The sequence below is a fragment of the Macaca thibetana genome, chromosome 18, assembly GCF_024542745.1.
Source record: "Macaca thibetana thibetana isolate TM-01 chromosome 18, ASM2454274v1, whole genome shotgun sequence".
Taxonomy (NCBI): domain Eukaryota; kingdom Metazoa; phylum Chordata; class Mammalia; order Primates; family Cercopithecidae; genus Macaca; species Macaca thibetana.
Window position 1 is genome coordinate 21,313,401 of NC_065595.1, and position 15,152 is coordinate 21,328,552.

General features: G+C 47.0%; 1 protein-coding gene across 14 annotated transcripts in view; it reads right to left on the bottom strand.

The window, feature by feature from the left end:
- The window catches only part of ZNF532 (zinc finger protein 532), a 129,179-nt gene extending 116,722 nt beyond the window's left edge, over nucleotides 1–12,457 (bottom strand). For 2 of the 14 annotated variants that reach the window (XM_050768027.1, XM_050768018.1), the window contains exons 1-2: nucleotides 11,891–12,457; nucleotides 9,319–9,428 (exon numbers count right to left, since the gene is read on the bottom strand). The gene's annotated coding sequence lies outside the window, so the exon portion shown is untranslated. Of the gene's footprint in view, nucleotides 1–9,318; nucleotides 10,302–10,372; nucleotides 10,822–11,146; nucleotides 11,304–11,890 lie in introns of those variants that run through there. The other 12 variants (XM_050768021.1, XM_050768014.1, XM_050768022.1 and 9 more) reach the window with 12 other exon arrangements.
- Between the last annotated feature and the right edge of the window lie 2,695 nt (nucleotides 12,458–15,152).

The following is a 15,152-nucleotide window of genomic DNA, read 5'->3' on the forward strand; positions in this document are numbered from 1 at the left end:
ACCCCATCTCTACTAAAAACACAAAAATCAGTTGGGCATGGTGGTGGGCGCCTGTAATTCCAGCTACTCAGGAGGCTGAGACAGGAGAATCGCTTGAACCTGGAAAGCAGGGGTTGCAGTGAGCCAAGATCGTGCCATTGCACTCCAGCCTGGGCAACAAGAGCAAAACTCTGTCTCAAAAAAATATATAAAATAAAACATAAATAAAAACAAAATTCAGACAAGATTCTCCAACCACAAATGAAAGTAGAGCCAAGCAGGAACAAATACACTACCCTTGTGCCTACATTTCACCCACTTTTAACCTGATATAGGGCAGCTGTAACTGAAGACCTAGAGACAAGGAGGGAGACACACAGTCTGTTTTCGTGGTGAAAAACAAATTTACTTGCCAAGGAGGTAAGGCAGGACAGGAGATAACACCCTCCAAGAAAGAAAAAAAAAAAAGTGCTAAAACTAAGGCTACTCTCCCAAAACAGAGACCAAAGACCACAAAACAACAGCTAAGATTGTAGGAAGGACGTACCACACATATTCTGCTAAACACTTTATATGCATTTAATCCTCCTAACAACCCACCCTCAGGAAGCGTATGGTTTAGAATTTACGTAACCTGTTCAAGGTCCCGCAGCTAGTACGTGGCAAAACACAGGTTTATATCATTGACATTTAGGCAATCAGGTTTTTATCATTGAGAGCTAGGCAAAGGCAAATGAAAATCTCCATGGCCTGGCCGGGCGCAGAGGCTCATGCCTGTAATCCCAGCACTTTGGGAGGCCAAAGCAGGTGGATCACCTGAGGTGGGGAGTTCGAGACCAGCCTGGCCAACATGGAGAAACCCCATCTCTACTAAAAATGCAAAATTAGCCGGGCGTGGTGTCCGGCGCCTGTAATCCCAGCTACTCAGGAGCTGAGGCAGGAGAATCGCTTGAACCCGGGAAATGGAGGTTGCAGTGAGCCAAGATCACACCACCGCACTGCAGGCTGGGTGACAAGGATGAGACTCCGTCTCAAAAAAAAAAAAAAAGAAAAAAAAGAAAATCTCAATGGCCTTCATCACCCAGATTTCACTAGAACACAAAGCAAAATCAGTTTTCAAATTACCTCTCCCATTCTTGCTAGGTTAAATCAGCAAAACCAGCCAGGTGTCAGCTCACGAACCTGTCATCCCAGCGCTTTAGGAGGCTGAGGTGGGTGGATCACCTGAAGTCAGGAGATCGAGACATGGTGTTACCCCATCTCTACTAAAATTACAAAAAATTAGCCAGGCATGGTGGCAGGCACCTGTAATCCCAGCTACTTTCAGGAGGCTGAAGCAGGAGAACTGCTTGAACCCAGGAAGCAGAGGTTGCAGTGAGCTGAGATTGCACCATTGTACTCCAGCATGGGCGACAGAGCAAGATTTCATCTCAGAAAAAAAAAAAATCAGCAAAACCATTAAAGACCAGCTTCTCAACAAGTACCTGGGTAAAGCTTAATCAACTTGTGTTTTCAGGTTCACATAAAGATTATAAATAGAAGGTAGATTAAATACCATCAAAACAAAAGATAGCTGGGCACAGTGACTCACGCCTCTGATTCCAGCACTTTGGGAGGTCAAGGAAGGCAGATAACTTGAGCCCCGGTGTTTGAGACCAGCCTGGGCAACATAGAGAGATCTTGTCTCTACAAAAAATGAACAAAATTAGCCAGGCGTGGTGGCACATGCCTGTAATCCCAGCTACTCAGGAGGCTGCGGCAGGAGAATCGCTTGAACCCGGGAGGCAGAGGTTGCAGTGAACCGAGATCACGCCACTGCACTCCAGCCTGGGTGACAGAGCAAAACTCGGTCTCAAAAAAAAAAACAAAGATAAATTTTGGAAGGCAGAGAGAAGGTAATGATGAACTCTGTCTTGGGCTAGAACTATAGTGCTGGCTTCCAGTTCTAAACCTGCTATTGGCTACCTGATAGCCCCATCCTCCAATGTCCCCCCTGTAGAAAATGAGATAACTACAAATGTGTGAAGTACTTCAGCTATGGGGTCCTTTACAACAGAGGGCTTTGAATTTTCCAACCTTATTAGGTTTTTCAATGATCTAATTCTTGCTATTCAAATCCCTAGAAAGAATTTCTTCCTCACAAAAGAAAAATGATAAAATCAATACCCATTACTAGCCCCGGGAGTCAGCCTTGGGGAAAGGAGGAGTTTGTGTCCCAAAATGCAAAGGCTGATGGTAAGAAAACAGTTCAAGAACCACAACACCCTGATTTTATCTTTAGGTCTCCCCGGATCACTCAAGATGTCTAAAAGCTCTAATTATGTAAAGCTGTAATAATAACTGACTGAAAACAGAAGAATACAAAATCTGCATTTGGGGCCCCTGAAGACCATCCTTAAAGAGTGATCCTTCGTAAGGAATATGTGAGACAGCTAAAAAAGCCGCTGTGTCTAAAAATTACTTATTTCAGTCTCCAGATTTAAACAGAATTTGCTCTCCCTCATTATAAAACAGCCAGAATTTAGAACTTCCTGCCGTAGAAGATGATTCAAAGAATTCTTTAAACTGTGTTTATTTATTGCTGGAACAAAAGATTCTTCTCGGCACCACTTTCAATTTGCTTTGATTTTCTCAGCCTTTTCAAATACATAAAACAAATACATCTTTCTAGCCCTTCTCCCTTCTAATCTGTATCCTCACCCCAGTACCCAATAAAATAAGTCTTTTCAACATGCTATTTCTAGAGCTGTCTCTGGTGCAAATACAGATGCTCTGCTCTCTGTGCTGACTACAATCAGGAAAATCTGGCTAAATACAAATGCCTTGAATGTATCTCAAACTTCTCCACTGCATATTCTCACTCTGGCAGTCATCAGCTATCACCTCCAACGTGAACGGCGTCAGTGTCTTCGCCGTTTAGCACCTGCTGTGCCCTCTATGGGCACCTCCTGGCCTCCACACCCTGAAATAGCTTCCATGCTCACCCCTCAGTCCACCAACTGTGCTCCCTCAAGGCAGAACAGCACAGTGAGAAGGAGCATGTTTCAAATCCTGTTTCCACTTCCACTTACGAGCTGGGAGGGTCTCTGTCTGTTTCCCCACTGGTACCACAGGGATAAGCATGTACAGCTCCTCTCATCATTTCGTTATCAAATGAGGTAACATAACAGTTGGTGCAGTGGTGCATGCCTGTGCCAAGTGCCAAGTGCCAGCTACTTGGCTACTTGGGAGGCCGAGGCAGGAGGATCCCTTGAGCCCAGGAGCTCAAGTCCAGCTAGTTTGAGTTCAATCTGGGCAACATAGCAGGACGCCATCTCTAAGAAAAGGTTTAAAAATGGCCGGGCGCGGTGGCTCAAGCCTGTAATCCCAGCACTTTGGGAGGCCGAGACGGGCGGATCACAAGGTCAGGAGATCGAGACCATCCTGGCTAACATGGTGAAACCCCGTCTCTACTAAAAATACAAAAAACTAGCCGGGCGAGGTGGCGGGCGCCTGTAGTCCCAGCTACTCTGGAGGCTGAGGCAGGAGAATGGCGTGAACCCGGGAGGCGGAGCTTGCAGTGAGCTGAGACCCGGCCACTGCACTCCAGCCTGGGCGACAGAGCGAGACTCCGTCTCAAAAAAAAAAAAAGAAAAGGTTTAAAAATCATAAAAAAGAAAAAAAAAAGGGATAACAGACATAAAGTGCCATCACCTACTGCAGCATCTGCAGGTTTTAGCTACTGGTATCATTTTCTACCTTCCTGGGAATCTTCTGCCCTCCAACTTGCTAAAGCATACATTCTAAGTTCTTCAGCCACCCTTGCCGCTTCTTTTATGGTTTTTACTACATAAGCCATTTTCTTAGGGGACCCAAACCCAGCCCCTTTTAAAACACCTTTCTTCTATCCTCTCTACTGTATGCTCATTACTACCAATCTTGACCTCCAGCCCAAGCAACCCTCCTAAATTCCAGGCTCACAGAGCCGGAGGCAACTGGAGCCCAAAACTGAACTCACTGTATCAAGTCCCTCCACCTCCACTCTTCCAAATCTATTCTGCCTTCGGAATTTGCTATCTCAAAGACAGTAACACCCAGTCTCCAAGCAGTCCCCAGACAGCCATCTGAGAGGCAGCCTTCCTCCTCCAATCAGGGACTACCTGGCCCCCGGAAGCAGCCCCCACCTACCACTCCATCCCCACAAACAACACCTGGGATGAAAGGGCCTCATCCTTTCTCTCCCGGATTGCTGGTTCCCTCTTTGGTCTCCCTACCTCCAGCCTGTACGGCCGCTATTCCATCCTCCATGGGGCTGCCACAGGACCTTTGTAACGAAAGGTCTGTCTTTCCTGCCTACACAGAAGTCCACCCTCAAGGGACTGCACCAAAAGGCCTCATCAGGTGGCCCTCAACTGCCTTCCAGCTCCATCCCCTGGCACGCCCACACCCCACTCAAAACACCAAGCTCTCCCCAGGCCTTTCCACGTGTGCTGCATGGACTTACATGCTCTCCCAGGCTCTGCCTGCCTCACATATTCCTACTGGTCTTTCACAGCTCCTCTGTGGACGCTTGGCATGAGATGGCCTATTCACATTCCTATCATAGCTTCTGGGGACTCCTTCCACTAGATTTTTCTCCCTGGGGCCCTTTTCCCTCTGCACTCCCTGTGCTTAGCACAATGCTCAGTGCTTAAACACTCAGTAAGCGTCTGTTAAATGGCAAGGCAATCCCCAGGTTAACATCATGTCCCACTTCTTGGGCTCCCCTCCCTCCTCTGTACCACCATTACCTTTGTCGGTTCTTCCCACTCCCGAAAGCTATTTTATCCTTAAAAAAAAAAAAAAAAAAAAAAAAAAAACTTGGGCTGGGCACAGTGGCTCACGCCTGTAATCCCAGTACTTTGGGAGGCTGAGGCAAGCAGATCACAAGGTCAGGCGTTCGAGACCAGCCTAACCAACATGGTGAAACCCTGTCTCTACTAAAATTACAGAAAATTAGCCGGGCATGGTGGCGCTCACCTGTAATCCCAGCTACTCAGGAGACTGAGGCAGGAGAATCGCTTGAACCTGGGAGACAGAGGTTGCAGTGAGCCGAGATCACGCTACTAAACTCCAGCCTGGGCAATAAAGCAAGATTCCATCTCACAAACGAAAAAAGAAAAAAAACCAAATCTTCCAAACAAATCTTCCAAAATCTCCCCTCTTCACTGCTTTCACTGAATATTGCTTAAACATTTTCTGTTCCTAAAAACACATAAAAGCTGAAAAACTTCAAATATTAATAATAAAATGACAACAATACTTTGGCAGTCCATAAATCAAATTATAATTCAGAAGTTGTTTACACACAACTAAGATTTCAACAAAGATCTTTGGTATCACTTTCCAAAATTTCAATTCTATTCTTGTTTTGTGTGTTATTGAACCTGAACGTAAAAATTAGATTGCCAAATGTTTCCGAAGAGATTAAAAATAATTGCTGCAGGAAATAAAGAATATTTTACCGCTTGCAGTTTTTTGTTTCCACTTTTGGCTAATTCTGATTAGTTCAGGGTTATAAAGCATGTCATCCCATTAGAGAGTGTTCTATTATCGTGATCATCTCTCGTGTGTCTTCAGACAATGTTCACTATGATCTCTTTCTCCAGGAGTCTTAACTGCAGCTGTCAAGGCTAGATCTTTTTTGTGAGTTACAATGAGTTGAATTTCCTTTCACTGAAACTTCTAACTCTTACGTATGTACCGTATAATCCCAGCCATCCCAATTCTAAGAACAGTCACGCAATACAAACCAACGTTTTGGTCAACAATGGCCCACGTACACACAGCGATCCCATAAGATTATAATACCGTATTTTTCCCGTACCCTTTATATGTTTAGATTGGTCAGAAACACAAAACAGTTACCATTGTGTTAAAATTGCCTACAGTATGCAGTACAGTAACATGCTGTATAGGTTTACAACGTAAGAGCAATGGGCTACACCATATAGCCTAGGTATACAGTAGGCTATAGTAGGCTACACCATCTAGGTTTGTGTAAGTACATTCTATGATGTTTGCACAATGACAAAACTGTCTAATGATACATTTCTCAGAATGTACCCCTGCATTAATCGACACGTGACTGCATTTAGCAAAAAAAGAAATAAAAACTTATGTTCACACAAAAACCTGTTCACACAAATGTTTACAGCAACTTTACTCACAATTACCAAAAACTGGAAACAACCCTAATGTCCTTCACCCAGCAAATGAATACACTGTGGTACATCCATACAGCAGAATACTACTCAGCAATGACAAAGAACCAAGTATCGAAACACAGAGTGATATGGATGAATCTGAAACGCATCTTGCTATCTATCTGACATTCTGGGAAAGCCCAAGCTCTAGGAAGAGAGAACCATGTCCCTGTAGTGGGACAGTGGATGCCAGGGGTAGGAGAGGCTGGCTACAGAGGGGTGGCAAGAGGAAATGCTCTGGTGTGATCGGCCTGTTCTGCTTTGCCTGTGGTGGTGGATAAGTGACTCTATACATATGCCAAAACCCACAAAACTGTACACCACAGAGTAAATTTTACTGTACACAAATTTAAAAATTTTTTAAGTTAATTATTTAACCATGACTTGGTTAAAGATCAGCCCTAAAATAAAATGAACACAAAGGTGTGTGTTTCCATAATGTTTATCAAGTCAGTAGTTCTTGTTCCGATGGTCCTGGGATTAGGAGTCAATGATGGGGAATGAAGGAGTCAGTTCCCTCGTACTGGCAACCTCTGCTCCAGGTGTGAACAGCCAGTTGGCGTTCTACCAAAGATACAGTAAAGGTTGTTCAAAGCCAACTGGAGAGCAACTGTATTGCACAGCAAAGTCCAAGAGAACATTTCAAGATCAGAAATAAATGGGAGATGGGACAACACAAACCCTAAAATTCTAACTCCTAGTCAAAGGCATCGGAAGATTCCACTGCCAAGTTGGCAACCTCCTTCCTAGACCTTCCTTCAAATGAGTCAAGGTGGGTGGGGGCAGGGAATCGCTGAGAGAAAAGAGCAGAAGAAAAAGAGAGTGTGTGTGCTCCTGAACCAGGTTGCGCTGAGAGTTCCAAACGCCCTGGCTCCAATGTTCTTTAACATGGAAAAAATGACTCTGAATAGGCAAAGGATAAAAACAAGAAGGGTTCAACACCCAGTTACACTTTATTTCCAGTGTGCCCTCCTCAGCCAAACCCACACATTCCTGCTCCGGAGGGGATGGACCGTAGGTCATCCTTAGAGCCTCCTGCTACAGGCACTGCTGAGCAGGGGCTGGGCTCTGGGCTCCACAGTGACAGGCACTGCAGACACCGGGTCCCCCCTGGCTCTCCCAGGAAGGAACATGTCCTAGCTCATCCCGCACACTCACATCCACATTCCCCAGCCCAGAAGACTCTCCCCATCCAGGGAGGCCTGGGCCTGCTACATTGTTACACCTCAGCATGAGATCAACACCTGAGACAAGCTCCAATCCAAGATGAGCTCATGACTCCCGCCCCAGAGAACCAGCTCTCCAACCCTCAGCAGCATTTGCAGCTGGAAAGACTGGTCTAAATGCAAAAACAAATGCTATCTTCAGGAGACTTCAAGGGGGAGGGAGAGGAACAAAGCTAAGAACCACCAAGACAGAAAACCAGAACATTCCATGACACGCAATGCTCTATGAAGAGGTTTTTTTAAAAACATATTCGCAGTGTACAGCCGTGGCAAGGGTTTGGCTGTCAAAGTTAAATAAAAATCACTGACTCTCAAAAGACAAGAATGAAGGACTAAATGATAAAACAGCTTATTGTATTAAGCTAATTAAGGTTTATCATATTAGCCATCTGAGTTTTAGTTGCCATTAGAAATGCAGGAGCAGCACACCACGCAGCGTGGATTCAGATCTGCTTCGCAAGCATATTCCTGCCACACTCATCCACAGAACCTCTGGCAGTCAGAAATGATGGAGAATTGAAAACCAATTTTAGCACAGTGATTTGTAAAGAATTTTGTTCCATCATGTAAGCTATTTACTGGTATATCCGTCCGAGATTACATTTATCTCTATTAAATACTCCATAAAGTATCCTGAGCTAACCATGCACTCGTTTCCCTTTTGCCAGTTTTATCACACAGTGGATGTTCTGTAGCCAAATGAAAAACAGTTTAACAATAAAACCCTTGCATACTTGACGTCCTTCACTGCAGATATCCTGCCCACCAACTGCCAGCACACAACTTAACCAATTCCAAGATCCTCGGCATTGCTGAAAAGCCCCTATCCTGCTGAACACGGAGAGGAACAAAATGCCCACTTCGAAGTAGGGGAAAATTTTATTTTCAATCATGTCTTCTATGGGCTCCTCTTGACTGTACTTTTACCCAAAACCAACAGAAAGGCAGGACCAGTTCTATCTGTTGTTGAGATCACACTGGATCCCATTCTGGAGCTCTGCTGGTTTCCTGTTTGGGGAAGTTGCACTTCTTTTCACAAGGAACCCAAGGCAAAATGTTGAGTGTTCCCCTGTAAGCCCCCTCAGCCTTTGTTCTTCACTTTGCTAGTCTCCTTACTCCTTCCTTCTCTCCTCTCCACTCCAACCTCTGGTTTTGGAGGGTGCATTAAAATCCCTGCTCAAACCTAACTGCGATCTTTAAAGGCATCAGACATTTTCTACCACCCATTCTAGTACAGCTTTGAGTTAACAGGCATCTTTTCACAGATGAAGCCAGACTACCCGGCTCCTCCTGGTATTGCATTAGTATTCCACATTAAACATATGCCACAAAGAATCCAATGGCGAACTCACCGTCAACAGCCCCCAAAATCAATAAAAGACATTCCACCACTTGACTCGGAGTGAAAAACCTTTCAGGTTAACACAAGAGAGCAAGGTAAAAGAAAGGTGATGAATGAACAAAAGGCAAAACTACCTTCAGACTCCTCAAATCCTAAAAAGGTGGCTAGGCTGCCTCGATTTGGTGAAGCCCTTCCTTTTCTTATAATCATCGGGAAAATGCCACATGTGTACTGCTTTCGTCTTATGCAAAACAGCACATTCTCCACAAGGCCCTGACGCCTACCATTCTCCACACTCGCTTCCTTCCAGGCCTGACTCTCCCAATTGCCCAGACACAGGCGATTTAATGAAGGCATTCAGATTTCGCCTTGATCGCAATACCATCATAAAGTCACTCTAATCCCATTAAACTGGGATAACATTAAGAGCATTTCTTCTCCACTCTGAACCCAATTTTATCTCCTGGGTAGCCATCCACGGTCCGTCTCTGTCTAAATGGATCTGCAAATAAATATTTAAATTCATGCTCAAAACAGCATATCTCACCTTGTGAACCTTGACCTTTTGGAAAGACTTTAGACCAATGTTCAGTTACTGTCACACGGCTGCATGCTCAGCAAATAGGAAAGGGTTAAAAGCAGCCCCAGTCAACAGGCCTACAAGGAAAAAAAAGACAGCATGTATGGCTCACAGCATCACTGGAATGCATTTATGCTCATTTCCTAGAACAATATTGTTACCTTTTGGCCTTCATAATAGTCAGAAGCATCCCCAACACCCTTTAGTAGCTTCTAAAAGAAAAAGCACAAAACAGAACATAACCCTGCAAGAGAAAAAAAGCATGCAAAGTAGCATTCTCCAGCAACAAACAAACTACCATTACAAACCCCTCAGTTCACTTTGGTTTTGTTTTGTTAAAAACACCAAGAAAGACAGAGAGAGACTGCATCAACCAAGTGTCCCCACCCTAGCAAGGCACATTTTTTTTTCTCTAATAAGGGTCATAAATCTCAGCTCCTTGTCCATCCCTTAAGCAAAAGAAAAAGGCAGGAAAAGCCCAAGGAATCTCAGACCCTGCAAACCTGCACCTTTTTTTTCCATCTTCTCTACCCAGAATCTTTTAGGGCTCCATTAGTCACGTACCAGTGCTGTGTGGTGTCTAAGTGTGCATTCACATACTGTGTAGGGATGGTACCTTCCTGCAAGCTCCTCTGCTTTTGGCTGCCATGAAGGGAGGAAGCTGCTATCCTACTGTAGTAGCTCAGTGACTGCATTGTGTTCAGGAGCTGATCTGCCTCAAACCAGTTTCAGCCGGTTCTGGTCACCCTACATAAAAAAGCTATGGCAACCCTCGCTGAGTTGCCAACAAGTCCCTGAAAATCATCAGCACAGGGGGGATCTCGCTGGGGGTTGCTCTTCCCTCTTAGGTCTTCCTGAGGAGGGGAAGGTCATCTTGTGTCCCCCCACCCCACGAGCACACAGCCTTGGAAATGCTCACCTCGCAAGCACCCCAGAGCCCCTCAGGGCCCATCCCCCCTCCCCTCCACCCCACAGCCCACCGCAGACACTGTTTCCCCCTCCTTCTCCTTCCCCCACTTACCTCCCACAACCTGGCTCAGATCTTTGTGTACGTGTGTGTCAGTGTGTGCTCTCTGTGTTGGTGGCTGACAAAGAGCCCCCAAGAAAGCGAGCTATGTGTGTCTGCTCACACGGGATGCGTCGGCTGCAGAGCCGGCCTGGCCTCCTAGCACAGTGGTGCTGGCTTGTTGACCAGGCTCCTCTCTGCTGTCACCCCCACCCCACCCAGCCCCCTCCTCCCTTCCGTCCCTCTCCTCTCTCTCCCAGCCCTGTCACCACCACCAGCAGCCCCCCAGTCTCCTCCTCCTCCAACCTTCTCTTCTTTCAAGCACCTGGGGGGAGAAGTCCAAATCCCTTCACCTCGGGGGAAGAAAACTGGGGCTGTCTGGGGAGGGGGCGGGGGGCGAAGGCAGGGCCAGTGGGAGAGGGGGCACGGAGGCCTCTGGAAACGCATCTGTGCCCGGCCGGCGCCGGCGGGGGGAGTAGGAGAGCCACGCTCACGTGGCCCCCCTCTCGGAACCTGCGGGGCCTAGCCCGGGCGGCTCCTCCTCGGCCCCCCAAGCCAACTGGCGGGGCGCGAAGGCCGGCTGTCCCCAAGGCCAGGGTGGGACAGGCCACTGCGGGCAGGCCCAGGGGCCTGAGCCTCACGCGCTCACCCCGCCGCAGGAGTGGGCACGAGGGGCCGCGCCCCACCTCTGCCCGGCGCCCACCCGCGCCCCGGCGTCCGGCTGCCCTGCGCCCCTCGCTCGCCCCGGCCGCCCCCCGCCGCCCCGCACCCCCAGAGGCGCACACCCACCCCCTTCCCGGGGTTGGCCTTCGCGGCGGTCAAGCCTGGGCGTCTGGGCCGCAGCTCGGATGACCTTTGTTCAGCGCGGCGCCGCCGGCGGCTGCTGCTGTGGCTGCTGCTGCTGTCGTCGGAGCGGCGGCGGCGGCGGCGGCGGCTTCCATGTTACGGGCGTGTCATCTGCGTTCCCGCTGCCGGGGTCTGTGTGTGCGTGTGCGGTGGAGCGGCCTCGCCGCCGCCGCCGCCTCCCGGGCTCCCCGGCCGCCGCCGCCGCCGCCGGGCCTCGCCGAGCGCCCGGCCCGGGCCCCGCGCCTCCCCGGGCACCGCGCTCTAGGCCGCGCGGCGGCGGCGGCGGCCGGCCCGCCACGCCGGGGCCTACGGCTGGGGGTGCGGGCCCGGGCGGCGGCGGCGGCGGCTCGGCCCGGGCGGCGAGCGAACAAAAGGGAGCGCGGGCGAGGGGGAGGGGGCGGCCGGTGGGGGAAGGGAGGCTCCTGGAGCCGGGCGGCGGCAGCGCGAAGCCCCGCGGCCGGCGGGCGCCGACGCCCGGCCGCTGCGGAGCCCGGAGTCCGGCGGCGGCGAGAAAGCGCCCCGCGGACCTGCCAAGTCTCGCCCATACGGGGCCGCCGGCTCGCGGCTTCGCCCCGGGAGCGGAGCGGGGTGGTGGGGCTGGTGAGGGGGCGCAGGGAGGGCTGCTTTTTTCCAACGACATTGCGGGCTCTCACCCAGTCCTTTCCGTGGCCCCAAGCCGCGACTTACTCGAGTGGAAGGAAGCAAGGCCTCGCCAAAGATGGTTGAAAAGACCGTGAGCCTCTACCCAGGATCTTGAAGCCAAGGTGGTGTTTTGTTCTCCTCGTAATGGTGGCAAATAAGTAAGAAGAGAGCACGCTATCTTCAGACAAATTAAATCTGAAATTCTCCCTGGAGGTGGAAGAAGGGGCTCTCCTCTGGTTAGTTAGTGGTTTGGAGCCCTTTTCCCCTTCAACTGAGCCACAAAAGAATGGAAGACACCCCCTGGGGTGGGGAGAAAGCCCTGGTGTAAAAGACACACGTTTGCTTTCAGAGAAAAAGCCACTGGGGCCAGATTGAAACATGGCATGTTCAGTTCATGTAGGTTTTTTTTTTTTTTTCCCTTAATGGGGGAATGATATTGAGTAAACAAGATGTAATAGCTAGGTCTTTAAATTCTAGAAGGGAGACGGTGTACAAATGTAACAAGCACATATTGTACATACAGCAGGTGGTCATAGCCTACGGAACACAAAAAGATACATATGTAAGCCTGCTAAAGGTCACGGAGGTGTATAATCGTGACCTATGCAAGGGCGAGAGACGATAGATTTCCATTCCAGATGAGGTATGCTGTTCTCCCAGCCCCGTGTCCTGGTTCCTTTATTGTTCACAGACGTGCACTCCATTGAAAGGTTTTTAAAACCAGACAGAAACCCCCAAGTCAAGCTAATGGTGCTGACACTAGAAATAGGACAAAATGGAAGGATCTGAAAAAATGTCACCATAACCTCTTAAAAAGGTTCACTCCTGTTTGATCGGAATCTGAAAACACAAAACAACACTCAAGTAGCAGTGATGACTCCAAGCATAAGAAGCATTTCTGTTTCATTTTAAATTGGATTGATTGGTTAGTATTTGCGAAGTGTGCTGAAAAGTTTTAAAAATCTCAGTATACCTCTCTACTGCGTTAACTTCCATTGAGGACGCCATTGTTCTCTGTGATGGGAGCACTGTATGATGTAAATTGCAAGTAGCATTTTTGCTATTTAAGACTTTTTATGTAAATGACCCGAATTATTGTCTCACAGAAGAGTCGTTGGTCTTTAATTTCAAACAGCAAATTGTTTGGAATTGCACATAAATTGGAATACATATTTGCATATTTACACACGTTTAAAAAGACCTATGTAATCTGCAAATTTTGCCAGTCACAGCATCCCATTTATCAGCATTACAAGATGATGAAATTGAAACCCTTGTCTTCTTTTGGCCTGAAAACGGTGCCAGTACTCTGTGGGTTGGGTTTCAACTTTACCTGGGCTTGATTTCATTTGAAAGGGAGCCCTTTTTCTTCTCCCAAAGATGGGCCTTTATTAATATGCATGTAAAAACCGTATGTGCATTGAAGAGTACACTAGGACCTGCTAATTTGAAATCTTGACATGCTACACAGTTTACAATATATGGAATTTAATAATGTACATACCATGATAAATTCTAGGTTTCATGGATTTGGGATATTTGTTTACTTAAAATACTCTCTTGCCCCTCCCCCATTCCTTTCTCTTAAGAGTTGAAATGACAGCAAAGCAGCCTTTGAATGGTTACAAGAGTTGTACTACCAAAACTAAAGTCTGAAATGCTTATCATAAAGAGCCTTCAGCTATACAACTGCTTCGTGGCTTCATCGTGCCAAATACTTTTTTGAGCAGGGCTTTGTACAAAGCCTAGTGATTTAGCCGGAGCCTCGGCTGGAAGATATTTGGTCTAGAAGCACAATTGATCATTTGCACAGATGGCAACAAATAATATTGCATCTGCTTTTAAATATCATAAACAAAAAGTAAAAGATACTTTATTGCAAGTTATCTCAGTTCTATTTTTATAAAGGATTTCAGAGAAACCCCTTTGCCAGGTAAACCAATAGTTAAGAGCAAAGCACCCGTCTTAGTCCATTTTGCAAAATCATTAAATTTCACAGCTGAAAAGACAGCATTTTAGTCTGGGTTTTTTTGTTTGTTTGTTTTAAAAAGTGGACACTACCCATCTTCCAAAAACACAATACAAAAAGGTTCATTCTATTATTCTACATATATAAGGCTCTCTTGTGCACCTCTCTGCTTTGAGCAACAATAGAACCAGTCACTTGACTGCAAGAATGAAATAAAACTATCATTTGAGTGCAGTCGATAAGGAAGGGCAGAACAAAGAAATCATATGATTCTTATGCCAAATAGAAACTAAAGGAATTCCAAACCCTTTGGGATTTTGTTGTTGCTGTTTTTATTGCTAACTCTCAAAGTCTTGGCTTTTCCTCCAATCAGTGTATTGCAAAATCCTAGCTTTTTTTCTTTAATCTTTTGTGGCTGGAAGCCGGCTTTGCAGAAGCATGTAAATATCATCATACTTTCCCTCCAAATGCCCTTATGAAATTAGGAAATTCGTATGTTAGGTAGAGCACACAAAAGGTGGGTTCCTGGAGGGAAAGTGGAAGGAAAAAAGGAAACGCCTTTTCTTTATCTCACCACCCAGAGGCCCTGTGGAACTAACTACGCCTAAACCGAGCAGTCTCATGCCTTGAACTACACATTTTTAGCTCGAAACCAAGCTACACCTAGGAGTTTATAGCGATATTAATAGGTTAAATGTGTTAGCTTCTTTTTAAAGAAATTATGACACTGTTCAATCCTAGCATCATAATTTAAAGATTTGTAGCAGGGTAGCCAGCAAAGAAAAAGGACAAAAAAAAAAAATCTACCTTTTCCTTTTAAGAACATCAAAATATGGATAGAATCAGGTTTTTTTATATTCAAAAACATACCCTTGAAAGAAATCATAACCAAGTCTAAATTATTAGTAGCCTGCCAGAAATAGCCTGTAGAGGATTCCCCTTATCCTTTGCTAGAGATTTCATGAATAGATTTCTGTGGCAAAACCACCTCTCCTTTTCTGAACCTCAGTTTGGAAATGCCTGCAAAGGCCATTCACCGACAGACCCCAAGCAGGTGGGGGTTGGGCTCAGCATTGGGCATTATTTAGGAGGCCCCTAGATATTTGAATGACCTCCTAGGTCCTGGCTACTGGATGAATCCACTAATCCTTACCTCCTGCTGTCTCTTTAGGCGTAAATGCTGGAAAGCTGGCCTTGTCCAAGGAAAGAGTTGAGAAGGGTAGGGACAGAAGAAAGTGGGTAGTTTCTATGAGCCCTCCTTTCAGGAGTCAAAGGAGAGCCAGAAGTATGGGGATTCGGATCCTGGTAAAGATTCCTCTGCAGAGGCCGGGCGCGGTG